Consider the following 5,510-nt stretch of genomic DNA (forward strand, 5'->3'; position numbering starts at 1 on the left):
AGGGGAACCACAAAATATTATAAAAAATAAAATCAAACCCAAGCAAATCCAAAGAAAACTTTGAAAGCCAGGGAACCTGCAACCTTGGCTCACTTGTCCAAATCCCTGAGCCAATCACTTGGTACATTTTAATCAAGACAATGAAAATACAAGCTGTCAAGCAAATCATGCTGGTCTTAATGAACAGTTCTCAAAGAAAGCAATCCTTGCTACCTGCACTGGCATTGGTAGGACAGGACAAAAATGGACCCTGTCATATTTTATTGTTTTTGTACAGGTACGCGATGTGTGCTCAATGAGAATGCAAGATTTAAAGGGAGGAGTTTTAAAAATCTTTTTGGGGTACCTAGCATATGACTGAACACAGAGTTATAAAAACAGTAAAAACTCACAGCTGAACTGAATTGAAATGTGGCTCCTAAGACCATTAACAACAAACAAAGGTAAAGGGATTTGTTCATTTGATAGTATAGAGTCACTGTCTTATAGTAGTGAGATCTACAGATAGATTAAAGAAATGTACAGAATTATAAAGATTGCATGTAGTGATGATCCGTCTTCATGGAAAATGACAGAATTCTCCCTCCATGTAGCACATGATGAAAACACTTTAATTCACCATTCTTTCATTTTTTTAATTTGAATAATGGATGTCACCTGAAAACAAGCCTTGACCACCTGTGTAATTTTTTTTTCTTATTAATGCAGTATTTATTTGTCTTCCCTCTGTCAGACCCCGAGACAACCACTTTCTCCAGGTTGTCTGAGGTTTAGGAAAAGAAAGCTACAGGGTAGATGAAACATGGGAGAAAGCCATATATGAGGTGGAGAAGGCTCCTTCACATGGTGAAGAGTTTCAGAAAGGCCACCATCAGGCAAAAGAGTCCCATGGCCTCCAAGAGGGCAAAGCCCAAAAAAGAGCTATTGCTTCAGAGAGGGGTTCCTGGCATAACCAATGATGAGGCTCCCAAACACAGTCCCAATTCCAATACTCCTACCGTGGCAGCCTAAAGCCCCAATGAACTTGGCTGCTGTGTTGATGTCTATTGAAACGCCACTGGTTCAGAAGCTGCAGCTAGGCATAAGTCAGGTCAAGGGATTTGGGGCTGCCAAGTTGCTGATGCTCTCATCTGTCAGTTTCTCTGATGGTTTTAGATAGTGATCAGCTCAACAGCTGAGAGGTGCTACTGACCAATAAGGGGGTGGGAACAGACTTCCTACAGGGGTACACTTTTGGGGGATGAGGGGCTATGACGGGACAGCTGCTCCCAGCGCAGAGAAGACAGACCTATACTTAATCTTTTTCAAGATGTCCCAGCTCTGAAGTTACAGCAGCAGAAACTGAACATTTAGCCTGGAAAGAAAGGAATTGATATTTAGCAGTCCAAGATACCAACAGTGTTTTGACGATGTTTTCTTTAACAGCATAGTATCTGAGACTCATGATAGTATACAAAATGAGCAAACGACAGAAATCTAGACAATTTTTTTAATGTAACAAGACTGTGTGTAATGAACACCAAAAGTGACAGTACAGACAAGGGCTGTGGGAGCTCAGAGAAAGAACAACAGTAAGGGCTGCCCTGGGGCGGGGATACCCCGTCTCAGAAACTTGCTCCTTGCTAAGAACTCACACTGCCTCACTGTCCCCTGCAGAGTCTCTCAGAGAATTCTTTGGATTTCACTTGGATAAATATGAAATAGATAAAATTACAACAGTGAATAGATTATAGATATTCTCTTTACTTGCCTTTACTTATCTACATGCCAAGCTGAACAAAAGACAAAGTAAATGAGACGTGCAAAGAAAGACTGAGGAAAAAAATGCAAATAACTTAGAAATAAATACACATAATTGTGATCATAAGCTTCTACTTTCTACCTCTACTTTTCTTCTTTTTCACCTGTGTCTTGCTATACTTTTGTTTATCCTCTTAAACTAGCTTCAATCCTTTCTAGAATGTGGCATAACATACATTTAAAATAAGAAAACACACATCATCAAAGACCACTGTATTGAAAAAATATACTGTTCTACGTGTTGGTGTTTCTCAAGCTTAATTTAACTCCTAGAGCTCTATTAATGCACATCTATCCACATCCATTTGTAGTGCTTTTAGGGATGCAAGTGCATATGCAGATAAGTGCACTTATAAGTTCACAGCTCAATAAATTTGTATAAAATAAACATTTCTATTAACAGCACCAACATCAAGAAAAGAGAAATTACCAGAATCTGGAGAAGCTCTCGTGTTCTACCTTTCTGTTTCTGCTTTAACGATGGTACCCACTGTCCAGACTTTTATCACCATAGTACAAGATGGTCTTTTTTTGTATATTATAAAAATGGGATCATACCATGTGTATTTTTCTGTGTTTTTTGTCCAAATTTGTGTCCATATAATCATATTTATGTTACTCATTGTATAAACTTAAATTCATAAATTCCCTGGATAAATGACCATTCAGATCATTTGCCAATTTTTTAATTGGGTTATTTGTCTTTTTGTTGTTGAATTATAAGAGTTCTTTATATATGCTAGATACAAGTCCCTTACCTCCCAATCTATGGGCTGTCTTTTAGCTTTTTTTAAAATTCCAATATAATTAACATACAGTGTTATATTACTTTCAGGTGTACAATATAGTGATTCAACATTTCTATATATTACTCAGTGCTCATCATAATAAATGTATTCTTAATTCCCTTCATTCTCTTTCATCACTTCCCCACCACCTCCCCTCTGGTAACCCACCAGTTTCTGTCTTTTACCTTTCTTGATGGTGTCCTTTGTAGCAAAACATTTTTAATTTTGATCTTTAAGTTATGCATTTTTAAGTTATTTTTTTCTCTTGTTACTCAAGCTTTAGTGACACATCTAAGTACTCTTTTGCTAAATCCAAGGTTACAAAGATTTACCCTCATATTTTCTTCTAAGAGTTTTATAGTTTTAGTTTTTACATTTAGGTTTTTTATTCAAGTTAATTTTGCCTGTGAAGTGAAGGTCCAACTTCCTTCCTTTGCATGTGGCTATCTTGTCATCTCTATAGCATTTGTTGAGAATACTATTCTTTCCCTACTTTTGATGGTTTTGTCACTGTTGTCAAAAATAAGTTGACCATAGATGTATGGATTTAAATACAGACTTTCAACTGTATTCCATAGATCTATATGTCTATCCTTAAGCAAGTACTGTAATGCCTTGGTTTTTGTTCCTGTAAAGTATGCTTTGAAATCAGGTTGTTTAAGTTGTCTTACTTTGTTCTTTTTCAGGATCATTTTGGCTATTCTGGGTCCTTTGTACTTCCATACAAATCTTAGAATCATGTGTTAATTTATACAAAGAAGTCAGGTGAAATTTTGATAGAGATCTCAATGAACCTGTAGATCAGTTTGGGGAGTTTTGCCACTCAACAATGTTAAGCCTTTTAATCCATGAATATAGCATGTTTTTCTATTCATTTCGATCTTTCTAGATTTATTGAACAAAGTTTTGTAGTTTCCAGAGTACAAACTTTGTACTTCTTTTGTTAAATGTATACCTAAGTATTTCATTCTTTTTTACACTTCATAAATGGTATTGTTTTCTAAATTTAATTTTTATATATTTATTGCAAGTATATAAAATATAATTGAGCTTTATATAATGATCTTATATCCTGAAACATTGCCAAAATGATTTATTAGTTTTAACAGTTATTTATTGGATTCCTTTCTATATATAAGATCATATCATCTGGAAATAGAAATATTTTTATTTATTCCTTTCCAATCTGGAGAACTTTTATTTATTTTTCTTGCCTAGTTTCCCTGGCTAGAATCTCATGTACAGTGTTGAATACAAGTGGCAAGAGTGTTCCTAATTTTAGTCATTCACCATTAAGTATGATGTTACCTGTGGAATTTGAGTAGGTAACACTTACAAAGTTGGGGAAGTGTCTTGTATTATTTTTTTAATGTGTTTTTTCATGAAAGAATGTTGGATTTCATAAAATGTTTTTTCTGTGTCTATTAAGATGATCATAGGAGTTTTGCTTTTTCTTTCTGTAGACATGACGTATTACATCAGTTGATTTTCGGATGTTAAAACTAATTGCATTCCTGGGATATGTACCACTTGGTCATGGTGTATAATTATTTTTGTGTGCTTCTGGATGTGGTTTGCTAATTTTCTTGAGGATTTTTACATCCATAAGAGATACTAGTGCACACTTTTGTTATTTCAAGGTGTCCTTGTCTAGTTTTGATATGACAGTGGTACTGGCGCTATAAAAATAAGTTGGAAAATGTTCCTCTCCCTTATCTACTTTGGAAGAGCTTGTGAAAAATCAGTATTAACTGGCAATTAATTTAGAATCATTAATGTTTTACAAGATAGAGGTTAGGAAGTACTGTTTCTGATAAGCTAGTTTCTAGACACAATAACATAACAATCTAATATTTTTCTTTTTATCTTGAGATTCCTTTTGATTTTCTTAAACACTTTTGGAGAAATGACTTTGCAGATAGTAGCCAGAATTAATTTTATTTTATTTTCAGTTACAATTTCCTGATGCCTAGTGATATGGAATGTTGAAGTATGCTAGAAACAATTTGCTCAACACTGATGAGAACTTAATAACCAGGTATTAGCTCTGAAGTTAGTTAAGTAATTTGATAGGTTTTAATTGATGCTGCTATTTGGTTGCTGTTTCTCTGTTTTTTTGTTTTGTTTTGTTTTTTTGTTTGTTTGGTTTTTTTCTGTAGTTTTTTTGGTTTAGGATATAAGGCAAGGTTACAATGAACTGGTCACAGTGTCCTCTAGAAGAAGATATCCAGAAACATAGTAGTAACACAACTTGGGTTGCATTATGAATACAGGAAGGGAAAGTGCACACCATGAGGAAGAATGGAGCATCTCATTATCCTCATGGAGGATCTTACAAAGAACTTATTACAATATTTGGGCTTTGAGTAGGTGTTTTACAAGAGCCTTCAATCAAGTGAGGCTTTGGTCTAAATTAGATGCTTTCAGGAACTGTAAATAGTTCTATAATTGAGTGAAAACCTATCTCATTTAGAAAGGGAGAAGACCAGAGTAAAGAGTAAAGCTAAATCTGGGATAGGGTGATGTTAGATATTTTAGGGTTGGCACCATGATGTTTTTCTTTTAATCCACATCAAGAATTGTTCGTGTTTTTGTATCACTTCATTACAGTCACAGAGTAATGCTGTCTAGCTGTTGGTCAGGTCAGCTCCTAACAATATCAAGGCCTACCTGTCAGAGTCCAGCAAGTCTTGAATTTTTAGGGGCTAATTTTCCTTTCCTCATGGATGAACTATATAATAAAAAGCACATAGTCATAATAAATAGCACATTAAAATAAAATCAAAGAACCATGGTGATATAATTAAATTTACAACATTACATTTTGTACATTAAAACAAAGCAACTCTTCTATGCTATTTTTTTTCCTTGCTGTTGTCCACAATATAAAGATATATAAAGTACTGTATGATCTAGCAGAGA

The 5,510-nt window shown here is 34.6% G+C and overlaps 1 pseudogene; it reads right to left on the minus strand.

The window, feature by feature from the left end:
- Nucleotides 1-839: 839 nt before the first annotated feature.
- On the minus strand, nucleotides 840-2,312 carry LOC124503969 (ATP synthase F(0) complex subunit C2, mitochondrial-like; annotated as a pseudogene).
- Between the last annotated feature and the right edge of the window lie 3,198 nt (nucleotides 2,313-5,510).

This window comes from Lynx rufus, unplaced genomic scaffold (assembly GCF_022079265.1).
Source record: "Lynx rufus isolate CCGP_SWC_20201006 ecotype Redwood Valley unplaced genomic scaffold, mLynRuf1.p SCAF_8, whole genome shotgun sequence".
In the NCBI taxonomy this organism is placed as follows: Eukaryota; Metazoa; Chordata; class Mammalia; order Carnivora; family Felidae; genus Lynx; species Lynx rufus.